Source organism: Suncus etruscus, chromosome 5, assembly GCF_024139225.1.
Source record: "Suncus etruscus isolate mSunEtr1 chromosome 5, mSunEtr1.pri.cur, whole genome shotgun sequence".
Lineage (NCBI taxonomy): Eukaryota > Metazoa > Chordata > Mammalia > Eulipotyphla > Soricidae > Suncus > Suncus etruscus.
Window position 1 is genome coordinate 116,472,221 of NC_064852.1, and position 17,600 is coordinate 116,489,820.

General features: G+C 37.4%; 1 protein-coding gene across 1 annotated transcript in view; it reads right to left on the minus strand.

Annotated features, from left to right (window-relative positions):
* BMPR2 (bone morphogenetic protein receptor type 2) overlaps window positions 1-17,600 on the minus strand; it is a 162,731-nt gene that overhangs the window by 61,907 nt on the left and 83,224 nt on the right. The window lies entirely within an intron of this gene.

The following is a 17,600-nucleotide window of genomic DNA, read 5'->3' on the forward strand; positions in this document are numbered from 1 at the left end:
CAACACAATCCAGTGTACATTTTTCCTGCCTTTATACACTAAATATATTTAAGCACATTTAATTTCTACTTGGGTGAAGTTATTCTGAATATCAAAATGACATTTTATTTTCATACTTTCAAGATCTATTAGGGATTTCAAGCATCAGTTTTTCTAAATTGTTGCATCTGATTCCCAGTTGATTCATACTTTGTCTATCTCTATTATGTTGCATCCTTCCTTGAAGTTTTTCATAATACAGAATGGATTTTAAAAGATAAATATCTTAACTTCTTTTAAATTAACATAAAATGTAAGGAAACACTAAAAAGTCTACATTTGTATATTTTAATACAAAAATTATATGGCATTTATCTTGCCTGCTGAAAAAGACATCATTGTTGTAGGCCTAATATTGAGACCATCTATTAATTTAGGTATTTGCAAAAGGGTATTGAAACTTTTGTTTCCAAACTTCTCTTCTAATGTCCAGTAACAAGAGGTAGGTAGCTAAGAACATGGAAGGAGATCTGGACTTCCAGAGTAGAATTTTATAAATGTTGTGGGAAGCCAGTGAAGCCTGTCTGGGACCTGTGAACTACCCGTGCCTAATGTAAAACAATGAACCCAAACAACAAGCAAATAATAGGCACACATGTTGACAAGATGCCTAAGAGTATACTCTAACAGAAGTACTTCAACAAACAAGTTTTTTTGTTATCATAACTTTGTATCTTATTTTTATTCAGAGACAAAGATACTAATGAAGTATTTAATTATAAGTAGAAAAACGGGAAAGAAATTTTATATTGCCATTTTTCTTCATTTTTATGAACTTGAATATAAATGAGAGGGAAAAATATATTTATTAGTACAAGTAAAAAGGGTTCAGTGAACAAGTTTCAGTAGTTAACTTTATAACAATTATAAATCTTTTAAATGTTTCTGGATTAAAACCAGCATTTAATAATAATTTTTAAAATACCAGGGTTTCTTTTTTATAAAGTAAATTTCTTAAAGTGTTGTTTGTAGCCTTGTTATGAGTACATTTCATCCATTTAAAATATGTTCAAGTTGTCCTTAATGTCTTGTCTCCTCTGCTGTTTAAGCTTGCTATTAAAGCTCATTAGTAATTTTTAAAATGGTTATACTAGAGGATTTTTTTTTAACACGGGGGTGTGGCTACTCCAGCTACTCAGGACTATCCTGGCTGTGTGAGTAAGAATCACTCTTGACAGGGCTTTGTGATCAAGCCCCATTTGGCAGCATGCAGGGAGGGAAAGCACCTAAACTGCTATACTCTCTCCAGCACACTAGATGACGTTTAAGGTCCTTCTAGATTCAAAGTTCATTAATACGTTCGCTAATGTTTTATGGTACCTCAACATTCTTTTTCCTTGTATTCTCAAATTTATAAAATAAAATAAAATTTAACTTATACATAATGTTAGTAACCCAAAACCAGAAAGGGAAGTTAATTCATATGATAGAGAATTATTTTTTAATGTTAAGATAGATTTTATAGGGGCCGGCGTGGTGGCGCTAGAGGTAAGGTGTCTGCCTTGCCTGAGCTAGCCTAGGACAAACTTCGGTTCGATCCCCCAGTGTCCCATATGGTCCCCCTAGCCAGGAGTAACCCCTGAGCGTTACAGGGTGTGGCCCAAAAACAAACAAACAAAAAAAAACAAAACAAAAACAAAAACAAAACAAAAAAAGATAAATTTTATTATATTTTTTAAGAAAGCATGCTAATGGTTAAAGTATTTCAAATGAAAAACTTTCCAGGATATGTTATCACATGGTCTAAAAATATGAGATCCCTGAAAAACCGCCAGGAAAAAAATCAGTATGTGTATTCACATATATGTGCAATAAAAGAGGTCTATAACTGAAAAGTCGGGTCTATCTTTCCTTAAAATAAGTTTTTTTGCATGTATGCTACATATATGTGCTATACCTGAAACTGTCTTCCCCTTAGTCTACTCACTAGCTTTCTGTTCAATACTGAGGCAAACGTAAACATTGCCATGTATGCTGTGCACAGTGGCCGGGCTTGTACAAGCAAGCACTTCCTGACTGCAGAACAGACAGGGAACGGCTGTCTGCCTTCTTGGAGCCTGGGATGTTTCTGTTTACAAATCCTGGAGCCAGGCGGGGGCCACTACTGGAGGCGTGCTGTCTGCTTCCTCGCTACACTCGGCCTTTGTCTGGGGCTGTGTCAAAGAAAGAACAACATTGTTGCATGTGTAGCAAGCAACAAAGGAAAGCTTAAATATAATTCACTAGCGGTTATGTCAGTTTCTGAAACTTGAACGTCTGTGTAGACCAGGAAATCAGGGGCTAATTTAAAAATTTTAAAGCAATAAAACATTTACAGTTAAAACAATGTGCTCATTTATTATAAATTTCTTAGGAAATTATTCAAATTTATAGTTTCTATAACGATATATGGAGCGTTTAATGTTTTGAACAAATACCTTTATAAAGAGTAAGTAATTTTGGTTTATCTTAATAGATTTAGAATAACCACTATTCAATAGACATACTCAGATTTATGCTTAATATCCTAAAAAACTGAAAGAAAATTTCTTATTTGTTTTGTAAGCTAAATATTAATACTGAATGTTCATTAACTTTAATTTAATTATATTTCATTGAATAAAATTGCTAAATAAGTATTAGAACAAGTAATTTTTAGTAAATACAAGAAAATAGAAAATATATTTGTAATCTATATCAATCAGGAGCAGTTGCTTGGGTCATACCCAATGTGCTCAGGAATACTCCTAGCAGTATTTAGAAGGCCTTATTTTATACCTTCAATTGGCAACATGAGGAAGGGAAGGAGGGAGGGAAGGAGGGAGGCAGAGAGGGAGGGAGGGAGAGAGGGAGGGAGAGGAGGGAGGGAGAGGGAGGAGAGGGAGGAGAGGGAGGGAGAGGGAGGGAGAGGGAGGGAGAGGAGGGAGGGAGGGAGGGAGGGAGAGGGAGGGAGGGAGGGAGGGAGAGAGGGAGGGAGAGGGAGGGAGAGGGAGGGAGGGAGGGAGGGAGAGAGGGAGGGAGAGGGAGGGAGGGAGAGAGGGACGGAGAGGGAGGGAGGGAGGGAGGGAGGGAGAGGGTGGGAGGGAGGGAGGAGGAAGGAAGGAAGGAAGGAAGGAAGGAAGGAAGGAAGGAAGGAAGGAAGGAAGGAAGGAAGGAAGGAAGGAAGGAAGGAAGGAAGGAAGGAAGGAAGGAAGGAAGGAAGGAAGGAAGGAAGGAAGGAAACTTATTAAAGTATAAAGAAAAAACAGCTAAATATGTTCTGAAAATATTTTGGTGTGAATCTACCAGATCTTAATTACTTTTATTCTATTCAGGTATTTACTTTTACACATAATAAAGTATTGATACTTTTCCACAAATAAAGTACTGATTTTTTCCAAAAATGGCTTTCAAAATAATTATTCAATACTTTTTAGAAAGCATCAATAATCTAATTTTTAAAAAGTCAATCTGAGTCTCAATTATATCCAGAAAACAGAAACTTAATTATTGCAACATGTTATTAGAACAAAAACAAAATCAAAGAGCCTCACAATACAGAATCCAAACTCAAAACACTCAAAAATACCTTAATCAGGGGCCGGAGTGATAGTAAAGTGGTAGGGTGTTTGTTTGCCTTGCATGAGGCCAACACGGGATGACCCAGTTCGATTCCTGGCATCCCCTATGGATCCTCAACTCTAAATCCACAATTTATAATAAAGATCCATTCATATCCTTAGAGAAAAAAATGACTATGCAGTAATTAACAGGAAGTTAAAATTTTTCAGTCATTTACTCACTGGACAACAAAGTATGAGCTTACATTGTGGTTTGGTATTTTTTTCATTATGATTGCTTCATTCTTTTCGTTGTCATCATTCTTAAGGAAAGCAAAATGAACTATAGATAAAAATAATTTAAAATAAAAATTTGTTTATGGGTTTTATAGTTTTTTCTTTGCTCTGTGAATCACTGATTTTCTTTAAGACATTTTTGTTAGAAAACATACCATACACAAAATTTCTAATACAAAAATGTATAGATAAATGAATTACTAAGTAAAATACTCATAAACTATTAGAATAAAAAAAATCTAGGGACTGGAGTGGTAAGGTTTTTGCCTTGCATGCAGCCGACCCAGGACAGACAGTGGTTCGAATCCTGGCATCCCATATGGTCCCCTGAGCCTGCCAGAAGCCATTTCTTAGTACAGAGCCAGGAGTAATCCTTGAGCGCCGCTAGGTGTGGATCCTCCCAAAAAAAGATTTTTAAAATATTTAGAGTCCCCAAATATCCTACATGTTAAGTTGATAATAGCTGAGTTTAGGTCATACATGTTCCAACACCCAGCCTACTTCTTCCTTGGAAAAAATAGCCTTCCTTCACTTCAGAAATAGCTATTTTTGTTACTTTGCTGATAATCACTTCCTTGCTTTTCCTAACAGCATTATATTATCTGTATGAGTTTTATTCATTTCTAAATTTTACATAAATAGAATTGTGGTGGCCTACTTCTTTTGCTCAGTAATACGTTTTGAAGATTAAACATAATACCATGTACCATGTTGCTTCTCCCCTGCAACCCACCCAACTCTGCCCCCAATTCATTCAGGGTTGTTCTCTAATTTTAAAAAAGGAATTCAGGGGCTGGAGAGATAGCATGGAGGTAAGGCATTTGCCTTGCATGCAGAAGGTCGGTGGTTCGAATCCCGGCATCCCATAAGGTCCCCTGAGCCTGCCAGGAGCGATTTCTGAGTGTAGAACCAGGAATGGCCCCTGAGCGCTGCTGGGTGTGACCCAAAAACCAAAAACCAAAAAAAAAAAAAAAAAAGGCAGTTTAGGGACAGAAAGATAGTACAGTTGGGGAGGGGGGGGAGCGCTGGCCTTGCACATGGCCAAACTGGGCTCAATCCCTGGAATCCCATGTGGTCCCCCAACTCCACCATGAGTCCAGAGCCAGGAGTAAGCCCTGAGCACTACTGGGTGTGGCACCAAAACAACAATAACAAAGCAGTTCTGGGGAGGGGAGACAGTAACATGCTAGGGTGTTTTGTGCATGCAGCCAAACTGAGCTCAATTCTTTATACCAAACATGGTCTTCTGAGCCCACCAGGAGTGATTTTTGAGTACAGAACCAGGAGCAAGCCCTGAGCAAAGTTTTATGGAAATAGTCCACAAACTTTAAAAACAAAATAAGACAAAAAAGGCAGTTTGTGGGCTAGATAGTTCAGGATTATGGCACTTGCCTTGCATGTGGCCAACCTGGGTTCAATCACTGGCATCCCATATAATCCCAACCCCCCAAGTACCATCAGGAGTAATTCCTGAGTGAAAAGTCAAGAGTAATCCCTGAGCACAGGAGGGTGTGACCCACAAACAAACAAATGCAGTATTTCATTTTAATAATTACTCGGGACTTCCTGTACTGTTATTTTTAGATGACTGTGGGTAATAATCCTATTACAGTTCACTAAAAAAAAAAAAACCACTCCCAAATATATACATTTGGGTTTTCAATTACACTTAATATTTTTTTTTTTTTTTTTTGGTTTTTGGGCCACACCCGGTGACGCTCAGGGGTTACTCCTGGCTATGCGCTCAGAAGTCGCTCCTGGCTTGGGGGACCATATGGGACGCCGGGGGATCGAACCGCGGTCCGTCTGAGGCTAGCGCAGTCAAGGCAGGCACCCTACCTTTAGCGCCACCGCCCGGCCCCATACACTTAATATTTTTAAGTGAATTTTTAAATGACTGTGGGCAATGATCCTATTAAGATTAATTTTTTTTAAAAAAAAACCACCCCTAAATATATGCATTTGGGTTTTCAATTATACTTAAGGTATCCAACTTTTTGGTAAGAGAAACTATTAAAGCAAAAAGTTACAATTCTAATATTTTGACAATCGAGGCAATCCAGACAACCAGAAATGGAAGATTCACCAAGTCTGGAGAGATAGTATAGCAAGTAGGGGATCTGCCTTGTAGGAAGTCAATTCAGATTCCACCCCAGCATCTTCTCTGGTTGGTCCCCTGAGACACACCAATAGTGATCCCTGAGCATAGAGCCAGGAGTGGCTTAAAAGACAGTAAAATAGGGGTCAGAGAGATAGCATGGAAGTAAGCGTTTGCCTTGCATGCAGGAGGTCAGTGGTTTGAACCCCAGCATCCCATATGGTCCCCCGAGCCTGCCAGGAGCGATTTCTGAGTGTAGAGCCAGGAGTAATACCTGAGTGCTGCCGGGTGTGACCCAAAAAAAAACAAAACAAACAAACAAGACAGTAAAATAAAAGATATGCTAAGGATCCAAATTTACTAAAGTGCTATATTCATCTTTTCATAGTGTCCAGATTGTCCCTTTATTCCCTATTGCAATTTGACAATTATTTAAAAAGAACTTTTAAATAAACACAACTTGTCTAACGTGAAAGGTTAATCAAAGGAATGGTTCTCCTTTGATTCAACCAATCGTAATTGATTCTTGTCATCTATCACACTTACTCAATTCTGACAAAGCACTAACTTGTGAAAATTCAAAGCAGCAAAGAGGCAGAATATCTAGGGCATTGAAGAAGCAGTGAAGTGGTTTACTCTTCAACAGAACTTGATTCAATAGAAACTCCTCAGTTCTCCACAATTCCTACCTTTTACCTTTTCTTCTATTTCCTTACTCTTTTCCTGCATATTCCTAAATGCAAACCTGTATCATAGAGGCATCCCATGCCCTGAACAGGTGACATTTTCAGCAATGCAAAATCCTGTTTTTAATCTCTCTTAGATTTTAGACAAAATCCAAAAAGATCAATATAATTTTTATGATATAAAATAATCAGTTACTTTTAAATCTCATTATTTTATCAAGTTGTAAAACAAGATGCATCATCTTTTTAAGTGAATGACTGTGTAGTAGCTTTAATCCTTTTATAAATCCAAAATTTCAAATCTAATCAACTAAAAACTAACCTAAACAAAAATTAGAAATAAATTTGTATCCTTATAATAACTGACAAGCTAAAATAAATAAAATTAAGAAACTACATAACCTAAAACATTTTTATTAAAAACTACTGAAGTGGGCCCAGAGAGATAGCACAGCGGCGTTTGCCTTGCAAGCAGACGATCCAGGACCAAAGGTGGTTGGTTTGAATCCTGGTGTCCCATATGGTCCCCCGTGCCTGCCAGGAGCTATTTCTGAGCAGACAGCCAGGAGTAACCCCTGAGCAATGCTGGGTGTGGACAAAAAAAAACAAAACAAAGCAAAACAAAAAACAAAAAACAAAAAAACCACTACTGAAGTGAGAATTAATTTGAACATTGTGGTTACATGCTGAATGTCCATATGGAAATCTCTATACTATATATATATATATATATATATATATATATATATATTTATAATTTACAATAAAGACTAACTACTAAATCTAAATATGTTTGAGGAGATGTCTTTGAAGTGGTTTTGGGGGTTTTGTTTGTTTTTGTTTTGGGGTCATGTCCAGCAGCACTCAGTGGTTACTCCTGGTTCTGAACTCAAAAATCGCTCCTGGTAGGCTCAGGGGACCATATGGGATGCCGGGAATCGAACTGGGGTCCATCCTGTGTTGGCCGTGTGCAAGGCAAACGGCCTACAATTTTGCTTTCGCTCCAGCCCATCTTTGAAGTTTATAAAGTATTTTTGCTTCCATATTCTTAATTCCCTGTAATATATGTACTTTGTGTTTAGATTTTTTTATTGTCTTGCAATCAAGTAGTGTACTTCATAATTAAAAATGAAGGGCACACAGAAAACACTTCAACAAAAGTGATCATGAACACAACTAGAGTTCCTCAGTAAGTACTACTACCAAATGTGCAAGCATTGTAACCAAGTGTGTACAACTCCACGCCATTGCAACAACTAAGGGAAAGATGGAAAAAAGTTACGTATATCAAGTGTAAATATATATATAAGTTACATATATAGATATATATCCATCTAGAATTCAGTAACTCTATTCCTAATATTGACAGCATATTAGCATTTATCTAAGTATATATATATTTTTATCTAAGTATATTTTTAATCTATGATAAAGAAAGTTAAAACATCAATTTCCTTTCCTTCTCTTCAAAACACTGACCTCTGTCTGATAGCTGCTTTGGCAGCTGAAAATATCATGTGACTTATTAATTTGATAATAAGATGTGTCTGATTAATTTTAAGAGAAAAAATGGTTTATTTATATTAAAATAAAATGTTGAAAACAAATTATTCAAAACATGGAATGAAGAGAAACTTAAGACTGGTATTAAAAAAAAGGATGGTCTTGGACTGGAGAGACAGCATGGAGATAGGGTGTTTGCTTTTAATGCAGAAGGACGGTGGTTCGAATCCCAGCATCCCATATGGTCCCCTGAGCCTGCAAGGAATGATTTCTGAGCACAGTGCCAGGAGTAACCCCTAAGCGCTGCTGGATGTGACCCAAAAACCAAGAAGAAAAAAAGGATGGTGTTGGTGGAGGGACTCAGGACAGAAACACAAAAATAAGACCGTGGTAAGGATCGCAAGATAGTAAAAGCTTTAATCAGGGTCATGACTAGCACTTGCCTCCCCCATGTTTAATTCCGGCACTACATACTCTCTGAGCACCCAAGTATCATCAGCGTAGCCCTGAAAACCCTACTGGGTCTTACAGATGCCCAAGTAGCATCATATCCTTGGCCCCTTGCATTGAACTGGCAGCCAGATAGGCTGAGTATTAGCTAGGACAGGTCCCTGGTGCTACCTGAGTACTTTTCAAAGTCTCCTTCCTCACCACATGGCTCCCTACAAGTCTTTAGAGTAAAATAATTGCTATGTATTATTTCATGAAACTATATAAAAGCTGGGACTGGAGAGATAGTACAGTGGGTAGGCACTTGCTTACATAATCATTGCAAAACATAAACATTAAAATACTGCTTTCTTATAACACTAGTTCTTTTATGTTTTTGTCTTTGTTTTTATTTTATTGGGGCCACACCCAGTGGCACTCAAGAATTACTCCTGGCTACACACTCAAAAATCACTCCTGGCTTGGGGGACCACATGGGACATCTGGGATCAACCCCAGGTCCGTCCTGTGCAAGGCAAACACACTACCGTTGTGCTATCAATCTGGCCCAACACTAGTTCTTTATGGGGAAGACACAGTCACTAGATCTGATCTAAATATGCCAGCCTCCTGTCAATCAAAGCTCAGTTTAACAAGTAACTTATCATATTGAAAATTCAGAGAAATAAGTAGAAAATATATGTGTATATATAATGTAGTAGATTGAGGACCTGTGGATGTTTCCTAGGACTAAAGAAAATTAACTGACAAAATAAGAAATTTTAAATAAATTTTAATTGTCAGAACTTTCTATAAATAAAAAAATGGTCCAGGGGTCAGAGAGATAGCATAGCGATAGGCACCTGGGATGGACTCAATTCAATTCCCAGCATCTCATGTGGTCCCCCCATGCCTGCCAGGAGCTATTTCTGAGCAGATAGCCAGGAGTAACCCCTGAGCGCTGCAGGGTGTGGCCCAAAACAAAACAAAACAAAAATATTTCCAAAAAAAAAAAGAGTAACCCCTGTGTGCCACCAGGTATGTTTCAATCCCACCCCAAAAAGATCCAGTGGTTTATATATAATAGGATGTTTGCATTTGTGATAATACAACTTTTCTCCTTGTTACTTTAATAAATTCTATAAAAGATTTGAGTTGGGGTTCGAATCCCGGCATCCCATATGGTCCCCTGTGCCCGCCAGGAGCGATTTCTGAGCATAGAGCCAGGAGTAACCCCTGAGCGCTGCCGGGTGTGACCCAAAAACAAAAAACAAAACAAAAACAAACAAACAAACAAAAAACCCCACTTGAGTTGGCTGAAGCTTTACGAAATCTGTAATTGACTCAGGATTTGCTTTATAGTTATTGCATTACAGTAAATGTCCCCAGGATGCAACACATTTCCATCCTCTTAGATAGTTGCATTCACAAAACTCATGAATGGATGAAAACAATCACTTGAGTATTATCAACCATAGCCCTATGCCTGTGACTGTTGTATCTGTTCTACCCAGCCAATAATCACATGGATTATGATCCTATAACATTAACAATTTAAATATCCTGAAAACTTTATCATTACTATTTACCTGTAAAGATTATTTTATTTATTTACATGACATGACTGACAAAATAAATATTTTTTGATTTTTGGAAAAGTATAACTGTTTGAATGAGATCATTAATCTCAAATACTGTATTATTGGTATTTATATTAGAATATATTTTCAATGTAAAGCAGATTAAGATAGTTGATTATTTTATCCATAATTTATATATAAACTATCTGAGAATGTTACTCAGAAACTGAACTTGAAAGTCTGAACCTGGCAAAGAATTTTCTAAAGATGTCATGTTTCTGGCCAAAGAAACGGAAAATCATATTAAATACTAGTATGGGGGTAAGAAAATGATGGAGCATGAACAAAAATTTTATGAAAATATTCTGAGCATGTTTATGTTTATGTACCTGCTAAAGAAAGTGTATCACTAGGACTAGAAAAATAGTACAGGACTTAAGGTGCTTATCCTGCATGAGACCAATCCCAGTTCAATCCCTAATACCACACGGTCCCTGAGCACAGTAGTGTGGACCAAAAACAAATGAAGAAAAGCACTTAAATAAAATTTAACAAATAAATAAAATAATTGAAATAAAATAAAATAATAAATAATTAAAATAAATTTAATAAATAAAATTTAAGCACTTGCAATAAATTTAAGCACCTAGAGGTTCTAAAATATACCAAAACACCAGAAAGCCTGTAACAAACAAAGATCACAGATCTTTCTAGAAGAACTATGACACAGATGGCTGTTTCTTGGGAAAGCCAATACTGAGAGAGAAAATATTTTGGCACAGAATAAATACACTCTATCTTCAATTGTTTCCCTTAGTATACTTAATGCCTGTTAATCCCTTTCCCAACTTATAAAATGTAAGTTACATTTTATATCTAAGAAAGCATAAATAGGTATTATATATGTATGGTATAATAATGTAATAATTGTAATAATGTGGCACCTAGATGAATAAGATGTTCCCATAACTTAAATTTGACCTGCATCTGAATTCTTATGTTTTCCTAAAATGCAGAGGTTTTCTGAAAAGAAGGAAAGGGGTTTGGGAGCACACCCAGTGAACCACAGGACCCCAAGTTCTGAGCTCAAAAGTGATTCCTGCCAGTGCTTGGGATCCATATGTGGTGCCAGGGATTGAATGAGTGTTGGCTGTATGCAAGGCACATACCTTATCTCTTATACCACATCTCTCCAGCAATTCTGAAGCTATCACATGAAAAGCCTACATTTTATAAATTCTTCCATAACTAGACTCCAGTCAGATTTAATTAACCCTAGCTAATTTAGAAGGCATATGTGAGATAAAATCATTTTTCTGCTGTTTCTAAAAGCAAACATGAGTGCTGAAAGCTCCTTGTGAGTACTATAATTTACAATGCTGTTAATAATAAACATTAGAGGGGGCCGGAGAGATAGCATGAGGTAGGGCATTTGCCTTGCATGCAGAAGGACAGTGGTTCAAATCCCGGCATCCCATATGGTCCCCTTGAGCCTGCCAGAAGAGATTTCTGAGCATAGAGCCAGGAGTAACCCCTGAGCACTGCCCGGTGTGACCCAAAAACCTAAAAAAACAAAAACAAAAACAAAAAAATTAGGGAACAATGGCCAATGCTTCCCAGGTAGTCTGGTCCTGGCTAATACCTCTATGACATTCTCAGAAAGGTGGGGTGAGGAGATGCCCCTTTCTGCATGAAATACAGCAGCCCAACACCACACCCTACACCCTCTGACAGAAACAACACAGCTCCATAACTAAACCATATCATACTTCCAAATCAACAAATTGGTTTCATATCTATATATATATATATATATATCTTGGACACCTCAATGTTTTATAGAGTATCAGCCCAATGGTTTCAACAGGAGTCTGATGGGAAAGATAAATAATAATCTACCAAGCAAAAAAAAAAATCAACTAGCACTAATCACAGCCTACTAAATCCTTAGACAGGCTTTAGTTAATACCATAGAGAGACTTAACAATCATTTCAAATTGACCTTTGCTGATCTAAGTTTTGATCATTCCATTTGCATTTGTGTTGTAACAAGCAACATGAAGTTTGTTTTGTCTACATGGAGGCAGGCAATGGTGGACTGAGAGATTGGGGACACTGTTGAAGGGAAGTGTTGGAGGTGGGTGGGAAATTGAAGAATACTGGTGGTGGGATTGGTGTTTGAACATTTAATGCCTGAATGACTGTTAAGAACAACTTGGTAAATCACAGTGTTACTATAAAAATTACGGGAAAAAAGGAAATGCAAATTATTTTGCCCTACAATAGACATACTAAGTTTAAAAAAAAATCTAAGAAGAACAGCAATTAAAAAAACAACTCCAAGGGATTCTGACTTCTAACAAATTGTGACTCATAGGTCAAGCCCTATCCTGAATTCCATAAGCAATTCAATTCTTTGTTACCATTTCTTTTTTTTTTTTTTCCTTTGGTTTTTGGGTCACACCCGGCAGTTCTCGGGGGTTACTCCTGGCTCTATGCTCAGAAATCGCCCCTGACAGGCACAGGGGACCATATGGGATACCGGGATTCGAACCACTGTCCTTCTGCATGAAAGGCAAACTTATCTCCATGCTATCTCTCTGGCCCCCTTGTTACCATTCTTACAAGGCTTAAGTGTTTGTTAAGAAATTGGGACCCCTGGGGCCGGGCGGTGGCGCTAAAGGTAAGGTGCCTGCCTTGACTGCGCTAGCCTCGGATGGACCGCGGTTCGATCCCCCGGCATCCCATATGGTCCCCCAAGCCAGGAGCGACTTCTGAGCGCATAGCCAGGAGTAACCCCTGAGCGTCACCGGGTGTGGCCCAAAAACCAAAAAAAAAAAAAAGAAATTGGGACCCCTACAATTATGCTTATAATTATGCATGTAATAAAGATACTATTTAAAAAATAAATAAAATATAATAACCTAAAAAAAAAAGAAATTGGGCCTTAACTCATTCAGAACCTTAAAAGAAATATTTAACTTCAGAAATAGTGTTTGTCTTATTATACGTGCTTGACTTATTATTATAGTTTTCTCTCTGTTACTGAATAATGTAACCAACGAGCAACATCAGGTGTAGATCCATCCTTTTTTGTATTTATCTTACTTTTTTGTTTTTATTTTTTGGGTCCCACCCAGAGGTGCTCAGGATTACTCCTAGAGGTGCTTGAGGAATCATGTGATACGAGGAATCTAATTAAGAGCTCATATATGCAAAAATGTGCTCTAGCCAATTGAACTGTCTTATTTCACTATTTTTGAACTATTACTCAAATTTCATGGAAACTTAATCATTAATATACTTAATAATTGATAGAAAGTGTAACAGCTCTCCAGCAAATTAAGCTCAAAATCTCATTCATTTTACATCAAGAATCTGATATTTTATAAAATGATTAGCGTTAAGTTCTCAAATAGCTATAATTAAATAAGAAAGTTATTTCGGGGCCGGAGAGATAGCTATTTTCAGGGGGCCCAAGTGATAGCATAGCAGCAGGGCACGTGGCCAACCTGGGATGAATCCGGGTTCAGTTCCAAGCATCCATATAGCCCCCCAAGTCTGCCAGGAGCAATTTCTGAGTGCAGAACCAGTATAACACCTGAACGCCACTAGGTGTGGCCCAAAAACAAACAAAAAAGTTATTTTTTATCTGTTTAGGGGTGCCAGAGATTGAACTGAGGGTTTTGTATATGCAAAGCATGTATTCTACAACTGAGATACTTCCCTGGCTTCATAAAATATAAAAATATTTTCAACATTTGGACAAAATACCCTGAAAATTATATGTATGTCATGTGTCTGCTTGAGTGAAACTTTATTATGAAAACATAATTTAAATATTTGATATCATGAGGATAATCATTATGCTTTAATTAGGCAGTTTTATTTCTTATTAATAAAAATGAGAAATCAGTTACTAAAAGTATGATTTATAGGACCAGAGAGATAACATGGAAGTAGGGCGTTTGCCTTGCATGCAGAAGGACAGTGGTTCAAATCCCGGCATCCCATGTGGTCCCCGGAGCCTGCCAGGAGCGATTTCTGAGCGTAGAGCCAGGAGTAACCTGGAGTACTGCCAGGTGTGAACCCCCCCACAAGAAAAAAAATTTATAAAATTCACTTTTTTGTTTTGTTTTGTTTTAGGGCCACACCCAGTGGTTACTCAGGGGTTACACCTGACTATGTGCTCAGAAAGAAAGCTCCTGGCTTGGGGGACCATATGGGACGACAGGGGATCGAACAGTGGTCCTAATTAGGTTAGCACATGCAAGGCAAATGCCCTACGATTTGTGCCACTGCTCTGGCCCAATAATTTCCTTTTTAAAGAAGGAAAATTGGGGAAAAAATAATAAGAAAAGCAAGAACTAACAAAAACTCACATATAAATGAACCCCACAAGAATAACAGATGATCTACTAAAGGAAAGTCTATGGGTCAGAAGGAAATGAAATTAAAAGAAATGTTACAAAACTTTATAGACAAGCAATAGCTAAATAAGTTTAGAACTAATAAGCAAGCTCTGCAAGCCTTACTCAACAATCGTATTAATCATTAATTAATTAAGCAAAGACAGCCATTTATAGTTCCTGTTTTCTGTCTATTCTATCATCTTAATGCTGTCAAAACAAAAGCATAAAACTAATTTTTAAGAAACAATTATTAATTCACAGTAACTAAAAACCAACCTATGGAGCTATGCCAATATCAGTTGCTTTGAACACGAACTTTCTTTTTTTAGTGTGAGATAAAAACATTTGCTGCCAAGCACTGAAATTGGAATTTCTAATCTTAACAACATGGCATAAATTAAAATATAATTTCAGAAGCCTAGCTCTAGATGCAATTCAGTCTTTGTTTCTCACTAGCCATAATATAATCAATAATGTACATTTAAAAATTAAGTATTCTAGGGGCTAGAGCGGTGGCGCAGCGGTAGGGCGTTTGCCTTGCACACAGCTAACCTAGGACGAACCCCTGGCATCCCATATGGTCCCCCAAGCCAGGAGCAATTTCTTGAGTGCATAGCCAGAAGTAACCCCTGAGTGTCAAGGTGTTCCCCTCCCCAAAAAGAGTATTCTACATTTGTGAATTTCACCAAAAAAACTTCATCAGTAAACAAAATTAATTAAATTTATTTAATTTGGGGGTGGGTGGGCCACACCCAGTGACGTTCAGGGATTACTCCTCCTAGCTATGCACTCAGAAATTTCCCCTGGCTTGGAAGACCATATGGGACACCGGGGGATCAAACTTTGGTCCGTCCTAGGTTAGTGAGTGCAAGGCAAATGTCCTACTGCCTGCATCACCGCTCTGGCCCAAATTAATTTAATTTTTTTTATTTTTGTTTTTGGGTCACACCTGGCAGTGCTCAGGGGTTACTCCTGGCTCTACGCTCAGAAGTCACTCCTGGCAGCCTTGGGGGACCATATGGGATTCTGAGATTCGAAACACCGTCCTTCTGCATGCAAGGCAAATGCCCTACCTCCATGCTATCTCTCCAGTTCAAAATTTATTTAATTTTAATGACAGATTTTGTCTGCTTCTCAGCTAACCTGTTTTCTTTTTTGTAGGAAATATTAATTATTCCAATTCCAAAGATTGTCCTAAATAAGTAACCAAACCTTGCAATTATATATTCAACATGTATAATTAAAACTCTGAGAAATTACAAACATATAGAATAATATAATGGTGTCATAAGGTAAAAGAATTCTGTAGATATAAATTCATTTACTTAAAATAAGGCTATCTTTTAGGGGCTGGAGTAATAATACAGAGGTAGGGCATTGGCCTTACATGTGGCCAACTCAGATCCCATATGGTCCCCTAGTTAGATTCCCGATATCCAATATATCCTCCTTGGAGTGATTCCTAAGTACAGTCAAGTATAACTCCTGAGCGCTGCTGAGTGTGGCCTCCAAACCCAAAACAAAACAAATTAAAAAAGAAACACCAAAATAATTAATAATAATAAAAGAGAAATAAACAAATGGAAGAGACTATAAAATATAAACTCAAACAAAACAACACCAGACATACAGTAATAAAAATGGTAAAATCAAAAGACAAAGATTTCTTCTGAAAGCAGCAAGAAGGAAAAAACCCTCAAATATAAGGGAAAAAAACATAAGAATAGTAACATACGGGGCCAGAGAGCTAGCATGGAGGTAAGGCATTTGCCTTGCATGCAGAAGGCCGGTGGTTCAAATCCCGGCATCCCATATGGTCCCCCGAGCCTGCCAAGAGTGATTTCTGAGCATAGAGCCAGGAGTAACCCCTGAGCGCTGCCAGTTGTGACAAAAAAAAAAAAAAAAAAGAATAGCAACATACTTCTGTATGATATCTTATAAGCCAGGAAAGAGTGGAATGACATATTCAAAGTGGTAAAAAAAAAAAAAAAAAAAACAAAAAAAAAAAAACAAAATGTCCAGCCTAGAGACCACTCTCCTACAAAGCTATCATTTAGACTTGAGGAAGGGATAAGAACCTTTTCAAACAAGTAAGAATTGGCAGTATTTACAATAACTAAATCACTCCAGAGTTACTGAAAGGCCACCTATAATAAAGAGATTCTTGCAACAACTGCTAGATTCCACACATACATACAGAAAAATGGTAACACCGTCCTATAAATCATTAATCTCTTTCAATGTCAATGGACTAAACCCCTGTATATAGAGGCAGAGAGTAGCTGAATAGATCAGGAAAGAAAATCTATCCATCAGCTGCCTACAGGAAACATACCTAAACCTAAAGGATAAATACAGATTCAGAGTGAAAAGATGGAAAACAATCATACAGGCTAATGGAAGAGGGAAGGGAGTTGGGAAAGCCATACTTATATATTAGATCAAATAGTATTCAATATAAAAAGGTAATTAGAGACACTCCACTTTTACCACTAAACAGATCAACCAGACAGAATATCAATAGAGACATGAACCATGAATGAAGAGCTTAAAGAACTATTGTGGACATATACAGAGTTCTGATACTGGAATACAGCTAGGCTCTCTGATCAATGGATCATAATTTAATACACTGCACTGAAAAGTGCCACAACCAAGTGTATAAATATCTAATATATCTAAAACTTTTAACCTCGGGGCCGGCACATTGGCACTAGAGATAATGTGTCAGTCTGCCTTGCCAGTGCTAGCCTAGTACGGACCCCGGTTCGATCCCCCAACATCCAATACGGTCCCCTAAGCCAGGAGCGACTTCTGAGCGCATAGCCAGGAGTAACCCCTGAGCGTTACCGGGTGTGGCCCAAAAACCAAAAAAAAAAAAAAAAAAAGGTTTAACCTCTGTAATACAAGCATGTAATAATCTAGAATATACTTATTATAGAAAACCAAATAGGAGATATGAAATGCATTTATGTAATACAACTATATAACAATGTTAAAGAATGGAAAGAAACATTAAAGATAGCAAAAGTTGTGCA